A 20,673-nucleotide genomic window follows, 5' to 3' on the forward strand; every position below is an offset into this window, starting at 1 on the left:
GATCTTGCCACATTGAGAGTGGCAGAAGTATATAGGGACTTTCCCCCTTTGCTTGCACCTCTGGTGACCACCATGGGCATGTCAGCGGAAGTCCCATTAGTTCAGTCAGGTTTTGGGGCTGTCCAGGCCGGGAGTGTGCTGTCATTTCAGCAAAAACCACCAGAAATGCGAGAAATCATCAACATCCCAGACGCCCCTGCCCAACCTTCCCTTCCCATCCAAGGCTATAGGCTTGAGCCAACCACATGTGCCTATGTGTTATCAGAGGAGGAACATGTATATATGAAAATCGCTACAGGTGTCATTCCACATGGCCCACAGGATTGAAGCTGCAACACGGGAGCAGAGCTCATGCCAGGAATGGCATCGACTGAGAAAGATGCGAGTTACGTCTACACGCTTTCACGAGGCATGCCATGTTCGCTGTCATACATCAGCTGAAAATCTGGCACACAGAATTCTGAGGGGGGACTGTCATGACGAAGGACATGAGGAGAGGAATCGATATGGAGCCAGTTGCCGTGACAGAGTACTGCAGTTTAAAAAATGTCAACTATTCACCCTGCGGGTTCATTATACACCCTGATGCTCCATGGCTGGGATGCTCCCTCGATGGAGTAGTGTTTGATCCTTCTGAAAATCCACCATTCGGCCTGCTGGAAATTAAATGCCCCAACATAAAGTGTTACGTTGACTGTCCCTACCTGAAAATGTCTGGTGGCTCTTTGCAGCTTAGGAGGCAGCAGCACAGTACTATTGGCAAGTACAAGGTCAGATCCTCCTAACAGGTTTGAAGTGGTGCGATTTCGTGGTGGTATGTGCGCAGGAGGACATGCTTGTTGAGCGCATACACAAAAATGTAGATGTAATGCTTACCATTAGAGACCTGAGGAGATCTTTTTTTTTTTTTTTGCTTTTTACCACTACCTACTGAAGTGTTTGTGTGTTTTAAGTCATTTCAGATTTTGCTTCATTTAATGACTGTGTTAAGTGTGAGTGTGGCCACATACCACTGGTGGTCCATTCAATTACACTGAAATTATTATACAGCATTATATTTATTGTATTATTCATAGTTATTTACACTAAACAATATTTACATACACATACACTATATTTATACATACACAATATAATATATATACCTATCTATTGCAAGTATTATATTACAGTATATATACACTCTTTATACAGCATTATATATATATATATATATATATATATATATATATACACACACACACACACACACACACACATATATATATATATATATACATACACTATATTTATACAATATATACCTATCTATTATATTACACATGTATATATACATATCTTTATACAGCATTATATTATTATATATATATATATATATAAGATATATATATAATATATATATATAACCTATCTATTATATTACAGTACACATGTATATATACATATCTTTATACAGCATTATATTTATTGTATATATTTGTTTTTTGTGTTATGTATTATGAAATTATAATCAAATATGTATAAGGAAACACTTTGTTTTGTCTGTTGATCAGAGGTATGAATACAGAACAGAGTGTGAAATTCATAGTATTTACAAAAGTATATGTACAATATTTATACAAAACTTTAGCACATCATCATCAGGATGAGAGTTTTTAGGCTCAATGGCTCCATGCCTTGACAAGTGGTCCACATTGGTAGTTCACAAGCAAACATGCCACTGTGAACAGTTGGTTTATGCTACCAGAAATGGACAAGGGGATGACTGTGTCAAACAACTTATGCTCTTTAACGCGACGGATAAGACGTTCAACATGTACCCTGAGCCCAGCCACAGACTGAGTATGTGCCACTTCATCAGCTGACATTTGTTTTCCATTGGTCAGGAAAACAGGCCGGTGGATTTTACATGGCAGTAGGCTATCAATTAAGAAGCCCTTATCCACCATGATGGCCATGTCAGGGGTAAGAAGGTTAGTGATTCCTGACTGTTTGAACAGCTCCCGGTCACTAATAGACCCTGCATACAGTGCAGAAACAAATGTTATTGCACCATGAGGTGCCATTCCTACTAAAGCTTTGAAGGTGCAGTAAGACTTGTAATTTGAAAAGACCTCACTTTGTAGTAGCAAAGAGGAAGGTGTTTGGCAGCGGATCTCTGTACAATCCAGGATAACCTGTGTGTCTCGAAATTGATGGAATTCTTCTGGCAGATGGGCTCATACTTTCTCTTTTGGCATCCAAATGCAAACTGACCCCAGGACAAAGAACAGGAAGTTGGCCCAGGTTGTTACGATGCAGCTTACAGTGGTCTAATGTACTTGAAACCGATGACCAAGGTCCTTTTGCTTGAGGCCCAAAGCAAGATGCATCAAGAACAGGAAGAACTCGTCTATTGCAGGAAGTGCCCGAGTGTTTCCAGGCTCCTTGAAGACTTTGGAGTTGGTGACACGAATCATCCTGTGAGTTGCCGGTTCAATCAGTTCCCAGAAGGCCATCAGGTGGTTGTATGTTGCAAATCTGTCAAGAAAGATATATGCATTGGTTCTCACATGGTATAAAATAATTATAAATAGCTTTGTAGTAAGTTTAAAGTTTAGGAAATAGGAATGCTGAACTACAAGTAAACTGATACAACAATCTTGCAATACTGAGTCATGACAATTATGGAATTTGGTATGTATAATTTAACTCTGGTTGCTGTTGAAGACAACAGCTGCTGTTCATACTTATAATTATGTTAGTCTACGTTGTTGTTATTATTTTGGTCAGTGTAGCCTACTTTTAGGCTGCCTAGGCTACGTGTAGCTAGCGTATACAACTCCAATCATATTTATCAGAAACGTGGACTAGTGTTTTTCAGGACAATGGCAACGCTATTACAAATGCTTACCACAGGCAAATATAATCTTACCTTGTATAAAAGCGTATGTCCTCATCGGACCCAGCAAATCTCTTGAGACCAAAGCGGTGTATGATCTTTGTTTGCTCCAACTGCTTCCGTAAATCTTCTATCTCCCTTTTTAACTCCTCGTTTTCATGTAGAACCATGTCCACAGCTGCAGCTTCGGGAACTGAACAATAATCATGTCCAGTCCTCTCCACATCAAAGTCCATATCTTCTTGGTCTATGTTCGAGTCAGGATCAGGGGTCAGCGGTCTCTCTCGACGTTCCCAAACACTCAACCTTGGCGGCTGCTCCTGGTAATGGTTCCACTCAAACAGTGTAGGGAAAACACCTTTTTTCAGATGTTTCAGACGAGGCTCTTCCATAAAGTCATCAGGTCTGAAATGAACGCTACACACCTTTGTGTTTTTGTTGACTTGGAAGTCATCTCTCCTGATCTGAACGATCCACTTTTTTCTGAGATCCTCTTCCACTGGAAATGAATGGAAACTCACAGTCGAGTTGTATCTTGCCGACACAAGGCACAACGGCACACAACAATGTTCCGATCTAGGTCGCATTAGCTTTTGGTATCGGAAAACCTTTTTCTCCATGGTTAAGCTGCCAAAAACTAGATATAAGAACAACCAGAAATTTTTATCGCTGTTAAGTTTCGCGCCATACACAAGGTTATCGCATACGGAACCAGAAACTGTTAGCCCAGTAGAGAGTGTAGTCGGAAATACGTCACAATCCCCGCTGCATAGAGCCCATAGACATAATATACGTAGACGCCTCATGACGTGCTGGAGCGTAACCCAGTGTCGCCGCCATATTGGTTAGGTCTCCTCACTCTACGCTAGCACCAGAGTCAATCGGAGTAAACGGAGAGCGAGCAACTATGCCCGTATTTTGTGCAGCTTACGGTTGCAATAACCGGCGCAGTATTGAAACCAGATCGCATGGGATTACCTTTCACAAGTAATATTGAACAATAATTTAGGTTATTTTACCATTTATAATATTATGTCATCGTAACTAACGTTACTTACGTGTAACGTTCAGCAGGAACTGGTAACGTACTCTCTCTCATTGTCTCTTGTTGTTTTTTCTTCTTCACATTTTGAAGGTTTCCGAGTGATACAGGCTTGAGGAGTCAATGGGAAGGTGCTATATAAGACGGGAGGGTTTTGTTGTGACTGAATCGTCAAAGCTCTGTAGTGAGCACTTCAAGCCTGATGATTTTGACAGGATGGGTCAGATTGTCAGGCTTAGAGATGGCGCGACTCCATCTGTCTTCAACTTCCCATGTCATCTCCAAAGAGTAGGTGTATTTTTACTCTACATGCTAACAGAGATGTCTATGATTCATATGTAAAACAAAAGTTAATATCACACTTTGCTAAACATTTTTTTACCGTTAGTTCTTTCTGCATGTTTAGGAATCAGTGATGTATTGTGTATTAAAATACAGTGTGGGATACTAAAACCTTTTCAAGTGTTTTTAATGAAGTTGTTTTTAAATATTATGTTTCTTATATTTTAGCCAGTAGTGACAAGGAACACAAAAACTTCAAGGAAAGCTGAAGAGAGCCTACCAGTGGACCTTTCTCAGCATTTCCCTGAAAGTGAACCATCCTTGGTTCAGAGGATGTGTTCTTACTTGGGGAGCACATTGTGCAGAAACCCAGTTCGGAATTGAGAACCATCATTTCATGCTTGTGTCATTTGTGGTGTCTGTATTTCACAAAGTAAGGCTGCACCACATTGCAAAATTAAGTACCCTGGAGTTACAGAGTGCCAGCATACGCAAGAAGCTGTGCAAAACAGTTCTTTTTTCAAGGATTTTAGCTCTCCAGCCCCAGTTGCAAGCCTGACAGGGTTAGTGTAAGATGCTGGAATGACCTGGAATTATAGCAGTTACTTTTCCAGGCCTTTTTTTTAAAAAAAAGTGTTCAGAGCTGGTACAGTATATATGGGAGCTTGTTGCTTGTGTGTGTGTGTGTGTGTGTGTGTGTGTGTGTGTGTGTGTGTGTGTGTGTGTGTGTGTGTGTGAGAAAGAGAAATAAATTCAAATGTCAAAAATCAAACTTGTTTCTTTATTAAAATATAAAACTGATTAATTTTATACATTTATCAATATGCCATAGCCTACCATATGTCTTTGTTTAAAGAGCATAATACAAAGTATTTTAGCATGAAAAGCAGTATTTTTCAATGTGTGACAGCATCCTGTATCATAACTAAATCTCTCTGGCCGTTTGTAAACAAACAAACAAAACCGTCTGAAAATCCGGTAAAAATTCGGGGATTTATGATTATTGTAGTTGGGAATACACCTTCCTCAGTAGAAGTAAATGCGGAGGGGGCGGCGCATTGGGAGACCCATCCAAGATGGCGCCGCGCTGGTACGCCAGCTCCAATAGGTAGCGTCAGTCTATGAGGTGTCTACGTATATTATGTCTATGATAGAGCCTATGTGGGGGTTCTCTTCTTCTTCTTCTTCTTCTTCTTCTTCTTCTTCTTCTTCTATTCTTTTTTGTTAGACTAGGCACTTCTAGTGCATTGCTGCCTCCCACTGGTGATAAAGATAATCTACATTAAAGCTCCCCCTAGCCTATATTTTCCAATATAAGCCAGTGGCCTTTAGGAAGTGAAGTAATTCCAATGCTCTTTCTATTTGACTAGGACCATCACCCATCAGAGTTTTAACAGAGAGTAAATCAACTCCCAGAACGTTTTTAGACCAATGAATAACAGTCTCCTTTCTTCAGCATATCTCGGACAGAACATGATGACATGCTTGACAGACTCCTGTACTCCACAGGCTTGACACTTGCCGTCCATGTGCTTTGGGGGTCTTCTTCGTCTTCATCTTCTTCTTCTTTCTTTTTTACAGGCGGTTGGCATCCAGCTTAATGGAGCATTACCGCCCCCTCTGTTCCGGAATGTGGACCTGATAATAGGTCTACTCTCTACTTCTCAATCTCCTACACAATTATATTAAAAAAAAAAAAAAAAAAAAAACACATTTTAATTCCTACATTACCACCAATATAACTTCATTACTTTAAACAATTCCTACAAATTCTTCTTTACCCTATTTTATATACTAATTCTACTTTACCCTACTTTATCCAATCAAATATCCTCCCTCCTTTCCCTATAACTATCTCAAATCCTACTATATAGCCCTGTCTCCTTCAAAAAAGTCATCAGTACTCTAAACTGCGCCCTACCATTACCACCCAGTAAACTTTTTAAAGTGAGCTCCTGTACTCTTATCTCCCTCAAGTCAATACTCATTTTGCCTCTTTGTTCTAGTTATTGCCATCACCTGCTTTCAAATGGAGCGGCATTTAATAGACAGAGTCGTAGATCACTGAAAAGCTACGCAATATCGCGTTCATTATAGAAGGCGATTCATCTTCGATAATGAACGCGATATTGCGTAGCTTTTCAGTGATCTACGGCTCTGTCTATTAAATGCCGCGCCATTTGAAAGCAGGTGATGGCGATTTAGCGGTAATCAGGGAACCGGCTTTACTGACGAAATGCGCGTGACAATTGCATGCGATACATCGCCCAGCCCTAATGTCCCATCTTTCCCAGCCACCGCAATGCTTCCAATACTGCCAACATTTCTACAGTGTAAACCCCTAACTTATCCGATGTTCTTCTACTAATTCCAATTTGTTGACACTGGTATTGCTACTCCAAATCCTGTAACTTCTGTCTCTGGATTCTTTGCACCATCTGTATAAATCTGAATAAAGTTACCATTAATTTCCTCCCTTGCTTTCCTTTTTTCCTCTATAACAAACCAGTCTACCTCTGGCCATATCATCTTCCATGGAGCTAATGCTGGGAAAACTACTGTAGGACTTAATCTCACATTAATTATATCTAAATTTTCTCTACTAACATACTCTCAGTGCTTGGGTCTGTACCACCTCCAATCTCTTCATCAGGGATTTGGCTGCTGCTCCCACCACTATACTACTATAATCCAATACTGATCTTATTAGCGCCACATATATACTTTTAAGAGAAGAGCAACTAGCTCCCCATTCTTTTCCTGTTAAACATCTCATCACGTTTACTACCTTCTTGCACTTTCCCTCCACTTTCCTAATGTGCTCTGTGAATGTTAATCTTGAGTCTAATGTCACCCCCCAAAATTTAAATGAGCTTAACCGTTCTATCTCTCTACCATATAACCTTAACTTCTTGTCTTCTTGGATTATTTTCCTGGTGAAAAAGACTGTTTTTGTCTTATCTATTGAAAATCTAAATCCCCAATCAAAGCCCCACTCTGCAACCTTATCAATCTCACCCTGCACCTTCCTAATAACATACTCTACATTCCTTCCTCTTTTCCACACTGCCCCATCATCAGCAAATAGAGATCTACCAATTTCTTCTTGTTTCCTGTACAAATAACATCATTAATCATTATGAATAAACAACAATGGGCTTATAACACTACCTTGAGGCGTACCATTTTCAATCGTATAATGGGCTTGTAACACTACCTTGAGGCGTACCAAGAATTTTCCTTTCAAAAACAAAAAATCTCTGATCCAGTTTAAACACCCTCCCTTCTACCCCCAACTTACTTAGCTTGATTAGCAAACCCTCCTTCAACATCACCTTCCATCATAGGCCTTCTCTATATCAAAAAATACACCAACTACGCTCTCTTTATTTGCTTGAGCTTTCCTTATCTCAGTCTCTAATCTTAAAACAGAGTCCAGTGTACTTCTTTCCTTCCTAAACCCACTCTGACAGCTCTGACAAACCCCTCTAGATTCCAGTTCGTACAACAATCTTTCCGTTATCATTCTTTCCATTATTTTACATAAGTTTGATGTAAGAGCTATTGGTCTATAATTTATGGGATTAGTAGGATCTTTGGCCAGGCTTCCTGATAGGAATCACTACTGCTTCTTTCCATTCACTTGGTAATTTTCCCTCCTTCCAAACTTTATTATATATCTCAAGCAACTTTAACAGTGATCTTTCTCCTAGATGTTTTAACATCACATAACATATTCGATTTCCCTGGAGATGTTTGCTTATCTCTATTAATTGCTCTTACCATCTCTGCCATTGTGAATGGCTCATCAATACCCTTTCCTGACTCCTCTTTTTTGTCTAACCTTTGAAAATTCTGATTCATAGTTATTGCCCTTCTTCTTCTCTCCTCTTCTGATAGGTTTTCCGAACTATGAATCTTTGTGAATGATTTGACCATGGCCTCCACCTTTTCCTTATCGGATTTTGCTATTTTCTCCTCAAATGATAGCATGGGATAATCCCATTGCCTCCTAACTCCCACACTCCTCTTTATCATACCCCATACTTCACCCACAGGTGTAGACCTACCAATCTCATCACAAAATTTTCTCCAACTTGACCTCTTAGCCTGTCTTATAGTTCTTCTAACCACTGCTTGAGCTTTCTTATATTCAATTAAATATTGATAATGTGTGTTCTTTTAACCAGTCTAAATGCTTTATTTCTTAACCTCACCGCCTGTCGACATTCCTCATTCCACCAAGGCACCAATCTTCGAGTACCTTTACCTTTCGTTTTTGGGATGACTTTTCTCTGCTGCCCTGTTAATTGCTGAGGTAAATTGCTTATTCACTTCTTCCTATGTTTCCAGACATATCTATCCTAGTAACTAATTCATCACAAAACTCTGAAATTCTTCCCAGTTAGTTTTCCCAAAAATATACTTAGGAATCCTTTTCTCTACCCCAGCTTCCCATACTTCCACCCACTGTGCACAAAACTGGATAATGATCACTCCCCACCGTTGTTGCTGACCTAACTTCCCAATAACTTTCTCCGGATATAAAGTATTAGACACTAATGTCAAATCCAGTACTGATTCTTTTCCCGTTATTAGGTTAATCCTAGTTCCTCTCCCATCATTCAGACAAACCAGATCCTTTTCGTCAATCAACTCTTCAATTATTTTTCCATTTTCATCTGTCTGTTCACCGCCCCACAATGAGCTATGAGCATTGAAATCTGCACACCAAATTACTCTTTGCCTATCTTGCCCTTGTATTTTTTAATAAATTATCTAATGTTAACCCGTCCCACATGGGTTATAATAATTAATTATTCTTAACCCTCCCACTCTGTCCCACACCTCCACCACCAAATACTCTTGATCTGCTCCCTTATCCTTTAACTTATATGGAGTTCCAATCTTTATGAACGTAGCACATCCTCCCCACCCCTCTTGTAATCCTATCATTTCTTAATCCAATATACCCATGAATAACAAATTCTAGATGTGGTTTCAACCATGTAACCTTGAATACAGATTACATTTGGTTTTACTTCTAACTCATTTATGAAATGCTTAAACTCCTGGCCATTTGCCATTAAACTTCTGGCATTCCATTGTAAAAGGATAACCATTAGTATTAACCAACCCATGATACTTCTTGACTTCACTGAATAGCAAGGTTCTCCCTTACTTCCTCCCATGTCAGTCCTACTAATCCTAGATGATTAATTGCAGCTTTTACCACCAGTTGAATTTTATCATTTTAGACTTCACTTCTGCTGTACTATTTATCACTCCTGCTATGAATTTTTTACCAGATCTCCTTTTTTCACATACAACCCTTCTTCTGACCATTGTATAGGTTTCATTATTCCCACTATTTTCTGTCTAACTTGTGTTGTTTTCACTATTTATAACCACTTTAACTGCATCTTCATAAGATATCCTTCTTTCCACTCTTATCTTTTGTATCTTTGTCTCTTTTCGCATTATTTCACATCCACCATAAGCCACATTGTGATCTCCTCCACAGCTACAACACTTTGATGGGGTAATGTGGGGGGTGTTAACCATCTCTGGTCAAGTACTCCTTGCTGCAGATTGTAGCGCGGTGACGTCACGTGTGTGTGTAAAGTATGTGTTTTTGGTGGCCTGGACACAAAGTGACTTAAGGGTATGTCTATAAAAAGCATGCGCAGTAACGTGGTGACGTCACGTTTATGCATTTACCGTAAATACACGTGTGCGCCGTACTGACTGGCATTAATGCGCATATCCAGGTCATCATTCACTTCCAGATGTTCGTAAGGTATGGTGGATTTGAGATTCGGTGGCAGTTATAGTCAAAAAACATTTAATTACTTTTGTTTTCTTAAAAATGTGAATTTGTGTTAATGGCTTTTAATTGTAAGGATGCTTTGTCATAATCATAGAGAGTGTCATTGCAAATGTGTGCGATTTCAAACATTTATGACGTTTTTATGATATAGTATTTGAAGTGACAGGGATTCTGCTGCTCTTTAAAGGGTCTTTAAAAATATTATTTCGCCTAAAACGAGCCTTTAAAGATGTCTTAAAATAGAGCAGAAAGACTTTATTAATGTAAGTAATGTCATTGATGGTTGCATGCATTTAAAAAAAAACAAAACAAACAAAAACAATTTTTTTAGCATATTTGTAATCTTTTTCATTAACTAACATTATAAAAGATTAAAAGATACTGTAACAAATGTATTGTTCATTGTTAGTTCATGTTAATTATACATTAACTAGTGTTTACCCATGACACCTTATTGTAAAGTGTTACCTCTTAAATTTACCTTCATTTGACTTCATATGACTTTTTAGGGACACTGTCAGTGAGAAGAAATTCACTTCATGTGGCTAGATAGTTCTTTAACTCCTTACCATGTAGTGAGTACTGTAAATAGTATTTTGAGTGTCTGTCTCTCTTCATCTCTTTGTCTGTCTCCTCTCAACTATCTGTTTTTGTTTTTCTCTGATAGACTATATCAGAGGCTCACAGGCTCACCAGCGCCTCTTCTTCCCTCAGGACACTGAAGAAGAACCAGCTGTCTTTAGCCATCCTGGTGAACTTTTACTGGTGTGCGATCGAGAGCATCCTGACCAGTTGTATTACAGTCTGGTATGGGGACTGCTCAGTGGCTGACCGCAAAGAACTGCAGAGGGTGGTGAAAACTGCCCAACACATCACAGGGACACCACTTCCTGCTATTGAGGACATCCAGAGGAAACACTGTCTACGTCGAGCTCGCAGCATTCTTAAGGACTCCCCTCACCCTGACCTTAGACTGTTTAACCTCCTGCCCTCCGGGAGGCGCTTCAGGAGCCTCCGGACAAGGACCAGCAGATTCAGGAACAGCTTTTTCCCTACAGCTGTTTCCTTACTGAACTCTACCCTCTGACACCCCCCACACCACACACACTCCTCACCCCTCCTCAAAACTACATCTGATTTATTTATTTATTTACAAAACAAGCAAAACAGTAACTTGTTATTACTTGCACTACTGTTTGTTCATCCAGAATACTGAATGATCCACTTTTGCACACTGGAATATTTTTATATGCACTTTACTGTCCATTGCAATAGTGTTAATGATGTTCATATGTTGATAGTTTCTGCTTATAGTGTACATAACCACTTATACATAATCCATCTGTATAGTATGTTCATAGTACACCTATCTATATATCATGCTGATAGTATTTAAAATCTGTAAAATTTATGTCCATAATACTGGCCTTATTTGTTTATTTATTGTACATCTGTAACATATTGTAGACCTTGTATATTCTGTACTTACTGATTATTGCACTTCTGGTTAGATGCTAACTGCATTTGTTGCCTTGTACCTTACATGTGCAGTGACAATAAAGTTGAATCTAACCTAAAAAAAAAAAAAATGTGCCCTCAACTGTAAAATTTTCACATTGAAAAAACTTCAAACTTTCAGGCTATACTTTCTCGAACCAAGCCAACCTAAATTTTGACTTGACGCACTTTATTAATTTAGTTTATGTTAATGCTGGTTATAAATTTAATCACTTTACAGAAAAAAAGCAACTAACAACTTTTTCTAATACCATTCTATAATATATTTAAAAATACATTTAAAATCTTTCCTTGTATGGCTCTTCTGCCTTTCTTCAAAAGGATTTAATATTGCTTTAATATTGTTATGTTTGTTCTTTTATGTAAATTAGGTGTCGAGAACTTGAGTGCATTTTTCTGCACAATACAACCTGAGTTCCAGGTTGCAACTTATACTTATTGCAAATCGCGGCAAGTATCTGCACCTCAGTATTGTAGTACATTATAAAACCGATATGCAATAATAACTTATTAAGTGTAAATTATAATTTTAATTCAAAATTATTAAATGGGGGACAATAAAGCCCTCCCTCACAACTTTTTGATTATTTCCTTCATTTTTATTGAAAATACATGCTTTTCTGATGTGATTTGAAATTTGAAAAAGGAGGGGAAAAAAACAAGTCAAAAGGAACACTCGAACCCGGGTCGATTGCATCAAATTGTAATCAACACATGTTTTACCTTCTGCACCACTAGAGCTGACGACTGATTTTCATCTGTTTTACTCTTGAATAGCTCAATAAGACATATATGAGGTGCCATTAAAGTGTAATATTACAATATACATAGTGAAGTAAAGTGCAACAGAATGTTAATATATTGTAAATAAAATACTACAGAGATATTACAGAATAAACTCTGTAATTCCGTATAATTTTACCTCAGATGAAACATGGTTAAAATAATGGATATGTGCTGTTTGCTGTATTAGATTTTACTCCTTAATGTTTTACACCTTAATGTTCTTTAATACTTTAACATTTTATTAGTGTATTCTTTTAAGTATGCGCATGCGTTTTCATTTTTTTTTTTTTAATTTTTTTTTTGACTTTTAGAAATTACAACTGCAGTCAGGGGGTACAAAAAGTAAAGCACATAAACAGACATAAAAATAATACATAGACATAATTAAATCTGTTCACAAGAAAATAATTACATGGGTAATATTTATAAATAAGTTTTAAGTGAGATTTTTTTGATTTTATTTGTAATTAATGATTTATGTGGGAGTTTCCATATTTTAGACCATAACAAATTATCAGCACATCCATTCCAGAATGATATAATAGCAGGTTTGGAGACAATATGAAAGTGAAAGTAAAAGTGACGTGACATACAGCCAAGTATGGTAAACCCATACTCGGCGAAAATTCGTGCTCTGCATTTTAACCTATCCAAAGTGCACACACACACCATGAACAACACACCCAGAGCAGTGGGCAGCCATTTATGCTGCGGCGCCCAGGGAGCAGTTGGGGGTTCGGTTGCCTTGCTCAAGGGCACCTCAGTCGTAGTATTGAGGGTGGAAAGAGTACTGTACATCACTCACCCACCTAAAATACTGCCGGCCCGAGACTCGAACTCACAACCCTTGGATTGCAAGTTCCGACTCTCTAACCATTAGGCCACGACTTCCCCTTCACCCAATATCCCTTTGGAACAAAGCCCGTATACAACGATTATTATTTTAGTACAGGGAATAGAGAAACAGATCCGGCCTATTTCACGTATCAGCAGGATCCAATGAGTAGGCCTATGGGCGAGAGCAGAGGACATGAATTTTTATAAGTTATATTTAGACCAGATGGGGACCGCATGCGTTTTAATGCACACAAGACGCGAAACCAACTGACGTCATCACGCAATGCAAAATTACACACGCATGCGCTGTCACCACGTTAATGCGCATGCGTGCTATAGACATAGACGTACGCGTGACGTCACCGCGCTACAGTCTGCAGCGAGGGGTGTCTGGTGAAGCCCTCATGCTTCAAAGCAGCTGCATGAGTAATGTTCACACACAACCTACAGGTTGGCAGCGTTCATCTGAGAAAAATACCCTTATCTCATACTAAAACTAGGCTAGATATTGCTCATCGTAGCATGAACTTGTTGAAGCTTTAGCGATGAAAAAGACCCTTACAGCAATCACTGCGTATGCTGTATATCTAAATACATCTATTTAGGCTGTAAATCACTTTATATTTAACTTGATCTTCTTATGCCCTATAATCCATCACACTCTTCAATGTCACAAAACTCTATAGTCTACTTTTAGTAGTACCTAGGGATATCTAAGGGCACTAAAAGAGAGGGATATCATTTTCTCATCTGACTCCCAAACTTTGGAATAGTCTTCCTGATAATGTACGGGGCTCAAACACACTCTCTCTGTTTAGATCTCTTCAGTCAAGGCATTCGCATAATGAATCTCAATCTCACCCTTGTTCCCCCGTATATTACTGTTTTTTTCTGTATTTTTGATAAAATAAATGCAGGCTTGATGAGCAGAAGAGACTTCTTTCAAAAAACATTAAAAATAGTAATGTTTTCCACAATTTGACCTGTACTGTATATATATATCTTTTAATTTTTATATACATTTTTTTTTTTTTTTTTTTTTTTTTTTGCTTGAAACATTATGACACAGCAGCTCCGCTAATTAATTTCTATCTGCTTTTGTTCCACCCTGGGATGCCCATCTCAAGGTATCTAGAGATAACACCATCTCCAGACGTGGATCCAGACTCATAGAAAAGACTTCAGGTGACCAACACCTGTGAAGAGAGTGATGCTAAAACCCTGCGAGGACCCCAGATGACGCCAACTTGAATCGACATGCTTGCCAAAAATTCTCTATATTGTAATCATTATGATCACACTTGTAATAATCGCATTAATGAGCTTCTGTCTGAAATTAATTTCATGTTATCTAACTGTAATGATTATATTATCTTGGACTGTTTCATTTGTGAATGAACAGTACTTGGACCACATTCACTTCTGCTTTGTAAGACACAAGCATTTTCTGTAAAGCTGCTTTGAAACACAATGTGTATTGTTGAAAAAGCGCTATACAAAGTAAAATGAATTGAATTGAAGCTGAATTCAGCTTGCATCTGAGCGTCTAGAGCGGTTTGTCTACAGAGTGACATCCTCACCCGACAGATGATAGGACAGTCTGATCCTGATACTATCAAATGCGTCTGAAAGGAAGAGTGAAAGTGAAATTATCAGAGGAAAAACACCTGTCAAGGAATTATCCAGAACTGTTTCAAGGCTCGGAATTACAATCCACACATACCAGCTAATTTTTTTTTTTTTTTTTTTTAAGCAGTTTCCCACACCGCAGGCTCGGGTCCAGACACTAGCAGGAGTGACTGAAGTGTTTCTTGAGGTGGGCTCAGTGCTAAGGATATATGATTGGGGTAATACATCTGGACTTGTATTATTACCATAGTATTTCATTCTACAGGAAATTTACCAAAAATATAGCAACATTGTAACCTAGTTAAGAAACTGGATTGTTGTCTATACTGGACCAGTAAAAACTACTGACCCTGGCCACATCTCAAGCCGAAAGATTTATTTTTTTGCACAGAAATGATGAACTTGAGACTTCAATAGAAAGCACTTTTTATTTATTATTATTACAGTTACATAAACATAAACTAGCAATTCAGACACAGACAACACTTAATTTCCATTTCATTTTTAGAAGCATTGCATAAAATATGTTTTCGTATATTTAAATATGGTTCAGTTGTGTTACTTTACACTACTAGTTGAAATATTAAATAATTGTAGTGGCCACGTATGCCTGGTCACTGCCAACATTTTCACAAAACCATATGTTCAGGATCCTTCATACTGACTTAAAAAAAATATGAATATTATAAAGGACAAACAGACTGCCATTTTCACACACCTTCATACTGAAAATCCCAAAAGAGTAATTGCAACTTGTTGAAAGCCAATCCGACTACATGATTAGCTCTCAGCTTGTTGATCTGCTGGGGTCCTCATGGTTTAGAGTAAACAAATGTGGATGAGTCTGTTTCTCATTTCTGTCTCTGTGAAACATCAGAATCAGAGTGCAGACAGATTCTCCATGTACTGTATAAATCTCTGGTGAGTTCTGTGTTTTGAAAGAAAGAAGAAACCGACATCTGTACAACTGAACACATTAGGATCTTTTTAAAAACCTTATACTGCAGATCAAGCCTAAACAACATTGTTAACATGATAATAATTACATTATCCTGAGATGAAATCTGCATCATTGAAGTGAGTTCCCTTGTTTTTAAATATAAATCTGTGACAGAAAACATAATTAAAAACTAATTATAGACTTTGTTGGATTAAAAGAAAGAAAGAAAGAAAGAAAGAAAGAAAGAAAGAAAGAAAGAAAGAAAGAAACCTAAGAAAGACCAGGCTAATAATTTTTCACTCATAGGACAGGATGCATCAAAGAAAGAGAAAATTATTCACAATGAATGTTTACATTTACAGTCACCTATAATATTACATATTATCAGCAGTTTTAGTTTGTTCTTTTAAGGACAAACCTAAAACCACTGTGTGAGTAAACAGGTTTGTATTACATGAAAAACCAGAGTTAAATCAGCTCTTGTCAGAGTCCATATTGTCCCATCTACAGGTGTTAAAGTAACCACCAAATCAGAGTTACACTGTTTGAGGACTGTTGATAAGTTTCATTGGCTAAAATCTGAGCCCAGTAGTGTTTAATATTTAACCTGGTACAGCAGATGTTCATCACTAAGCTCAATCAATCAGTTACTTACACTTCTTCCGTGTTACTTAAACATGCTATAGATTGGGACAATGTTCCTTTGAGCAGAGTGATTAGCTCTGAGGGTTTGCTTCACAATTTAGATATTAGACATGCACCTAAAATGGCCCACTTGTTTCATAAGTATCCTAATAATAAAAATTTTTTAGGGGGCCCTTTTAAAAATTTTTTTACTAATTATGTTTTTTTTTTATTACCATAAAATTTAAATTAATTTTGAAAAAAAAAAAATGTGGAAAATTAAAGTAAATAAATGCCTTTGTTATTAAAAGCAGATTGTTGTGTTTTAGCCCCCTTTTTGAAAAACCTTTGGTTTTGTTTGGATTTTTGGCCTTTTTTTTTTTTTAGGGGCACCCGGACCTTTTTTTAACCAAAAAAAGAAATTCCCCAAAAAACATGAGCTGGCTCATTATTTTAGTGTTAAGTTCTCATACATTTGACAGTAGATTATTTAACCCGCTGAGTCTTTTAAAATATTTTAAAAGATAATTACAAAAGCCAATTTGTAGAAACAGCCAATATAAGACAAAAACACATTTTTTAGAGACAAAACAATGACCTCAGACCTTCACGACATTTCTCCCATTTCCTAAGAATTTAAATTAAAATATACATATGAAAACAGAAAATAAGACATTTTAAAAACAAAAAAAACAAGCAATTTAGAATTTTCACTGTAATTTTGGGATATTTCCTAAAGACAAGTTTTTTACAGTGTGTTAGATAGATAACGCTGTATGATATTAATAACAATCACTCACGTGCTTTAGGATCAGTTTTGGGTGCGTGTAGCAGAGTTCAACAAAACAAAAGCAACTGCTCCAACATGATTTCATAAGAGGGCGCTTTAAAAAACCACACACACACAACACCACCCACACACAACAAAACAAACACACACAAAAAAAACCACAACACTGGAAGAGAGATTTTTTCCAACCCCCCAAACACCCAACAAAAAAAAAAAAAAAAAAAAAAAAAGAAAAAGGGAAATAAAAAAAAAAAAATTTAAAGCGATATAAATTTAAATTTTTTGTCCCTGCTGGTGTTTTTTTTCCCTTTTTAAGTTTTTTTAAAAAAATTAAATTTAAAGGTAAAAAAAAATAAAAGTAATGGGATTTAATAATTGTATCAAACATTAAGTTTAAAATCAATTGTTGAATAAATATGGTAAAAAATATTTGAAGCATCAAGCCATGAATTTGGTTAGGATACATTTCAGAGTTTATAAATACTTGTACGTGATATGATCACAGTTCAGTAGCACTTCTTTTGGCCAACAAAAATTACAGGTGTGCAGACAGAAAGTTCGAAACATTGCAGGGGAACTAAAAAAGAATGATTTATCAAAAGAATTAAAGAATAATTACTAATGACATTAATGTGTATATTCAGTTAAAACCTAAATCTTGCTCATGTGATAAAAAAAAATGTCTAAAATGTATGCTTTATATTAAACCTTTTAAGAAACTTTTTTTCATACATTTTGCTTTCATGATATTTTATTTTATAACTTGTAAAATGTATAACAGTTATCTTATTTCTGACTTTTATGAAACCATATTATGATCTTTAATAATTACAGAGTGAGGTTATAAAGGACATGCATTATGATGGATAATTCCAATAACATAATCTCGTTCTTTTTCAAAGGCCAACCCTAACCTCAAAACTTTAAGAAAAAAAAACCATAAAAGGGCCACTGCAAGTATTTTTTCAATTAAAAAAAATTTATTTTTTGTTTTAGCACAACATGTTTTAAAATTTCTCATGATTATCTTTATTAAAAAATAAAAAAATAAATAGATAACACTTTAGGGACCCGTTCTCAGTATTTTAAATAGTTGCTTATTAGCATAAATATTAAATAGCATATTGTTTATTGTACTTATAAAGCACATATTAATTCCTTATTTTGCCTGACCATACTGGAAACCCTTAAAACCCCCCCCTAGCTAAATTTTTCAAACTACTAACTATTAATAAGCCAAAACATGAGTTTATTGAGGGAACAGTATAGTTAAAATTTAAAAGGAGAATTTTTTCCCCCAAACTATAGTGTGACAAAAAGGGAAAATAGCATTTCCTTTCTCTCTTCCAAATAGCATACATGAACACAGACCACAGAATTATATATAATGCCCCAAACACTAATTTTTCCCGAAGATAGCCCGTGGAAAAAAAAAAAAAAAAGCAAATTTCCCCATAATACAAAAAATCTCAGATTTATTAAACTGAATAAAATTTTTTAAAACACCATTGAGCAATTATTATTCAACAGCATCATTCATAAACACCCCAAATGTTTACTTTAATATTACTGAATTTAACTACACTACCCCAAAATTCACTTACTTGGGATACACATAAGCAGGTTCCTGAACCAAGGGGAAACTAGAAAAACTAAAAAAAAGATTTTCTGTCAATTTTTTATTTTCAAACAAGTAATAGTGCATAATGTTATGATTGCTCAAAAACAAACACCATTTTATAATCAAAAAAAAGTAATTTTTTTGGTTTCACATTGCGTCAAATTTGTGTAGTTTTTTTTAAAAATATTGCTCATTACTGTATTCATATTTCTGTTTAATAAACTAAACACGGGAAAGGGGCTGTCTCAAAGGGGCAAATTACCCGGCTGGGAAGTCCAATGAGGGAAAAAAGTGGAGGTTGTGCCAGAGACAGAAAATTACCAAAACCCCTTTATATGCATCCTGATAAAAAAACCCTTAAAAAAAAAAAAAAAAAAAAAAAAAAAATTATATATTATATATATAATTATAACACATATAAAATATATATACACACCTGGTGTGATGACATGGGGTGGATGCTCATCCCCCATCTTTTCTCATATCAAATTCCCTAATGAAAAGGGCCCTGTTTTTCTATTCCCCGTAAGGGGAAAAACTTTTTTTGCTGGTTAAAAGTGTGAGCTTTAGCTTCAAATGGTCGAAAAATCAAAATGTATGGAGCTCCTCCCCCCCTTTTTTCATTTTTTCTAGTTTTTTTTGCTGTTCCTCTTTTTTTTCCCCAAACTCTTTTTTTTCAGCCTTTTGGTGGGCCCAAATCTGTTAACATACCACACCTTCAGAGCTAATAAAAAACACACTAAAACAACAACACAATTCTCAATAAAAGTAACAAAAAAACGAGACTACTTTTCCACACTATTTGATTAGTTCTTTGAAGAACGCTAAAACAAAAGGGCTTTAAAACAAAAATTAATTAATTTTTTCTCTTATTGGCCGTTTTCCAAGTGTGTCAAAAAAACAAATCAAGCCATACCAAATTTGCAAAATAAAAAATATTTTAAAAGGCACTTTTATTTTTTTTTTGTTTGATGATTTTTTACATTTCTTTGAATAAAACCCTTTTAAAAAAAGCATTTGCAACTGATTCCAAAAATGGCTGTGCATGTCCCGGGGGGAGTTTTTTCCCCAAAATACACGGGTTTTTAGCAGGAGGTTTTTTACTGGTGTGTGATATTGGGGTATTTCAGAAGAGGGATCATTTTGCAGAACAATTGGGTTTAAAATTTTCGAACTTAAGTTTTCCCTTAGAGACCCATTTGGCACAAAGCCCCCCTGGATAATTTTGTAGGCTTAATCGCTTCCAAAATTTGTGTAATTAAACCTAAAAAAAAAAATGCAAAAGTACACTCTATAAAAAATTTTATCTGATTTTTTCCCTGTTTGGGGAAGAAATTAATGAATTTAAAACATGCTAATAGTTAAGGGGGTTAACTTTTTGGTTTTTTTTTTTTCTAAACCTGGGTTTTTTTTTTTTTATATAGTTTTCGCGGGGCCCCCCCCAAAAAGGTCAGCCAAAAAATGGGGTCAATTTTTTGAAAAAGGGGTTTAACCCTCTAAAACTTAAATAAATTTTTCCACTGAATTTTATGGTTTGTCAGGTAGGACCGTATTTGGCCCAGATAAAAACCCATTTGAATATCTGGGAAACTGAGGGGGCAAATAAATCAAAAAATTGAGAAAATCCCCTTTAAAGTTGTCCCGGGCCTTTGCAAAACATATTACTAATCAAAAATTAAATTTTGATATATTTCAGTAGGGGAAAAATCAAAAAGTCCATGGAACATGATCTTTGCTTAATTCCCAATGATTTTTGGCATAAAAAAAAAAAAATTGATCTTTTGGGCCCATACAATGCATTGTTGGCTATTGCTACAAAAATACCCTTGCTTTTTTATAATTTCCCCCGGGCACATATAAGCAAAACCAAATTGAAAACAAAAAATTCAGAAA

The 20,673-nt window shown here is 36.4% G+C and overlaps 1 pseudogene; it reads left to right on the top strand.

Moving 5' to 3' along the window:
- Nucleotides 1–3,240: 3,240 nt before the first annotated feature.
- Nucleotides 3,241–4,589, top strand: LOC122135618 (annotated as a pseudogene).
- The last annotated feature ends 16,084 nt before the right edge of the window (nucleotides 4,590–20,673 follow it).

This window comes from Cyprinus carpio, chromosome A3, assembly GCF_018340385.1.
Source record: "Cyprinus carpio isolate SPL01 chromosome A3, ASM1834038v1, whole genome shotgun sequence".
NCBI classification, from domain to species: Eukaryota; Metazoa; Chordata; class Actinopteri; order Cypriniformes; family Cyprinidae; genus Cyprinus; species Cyprinus carpio.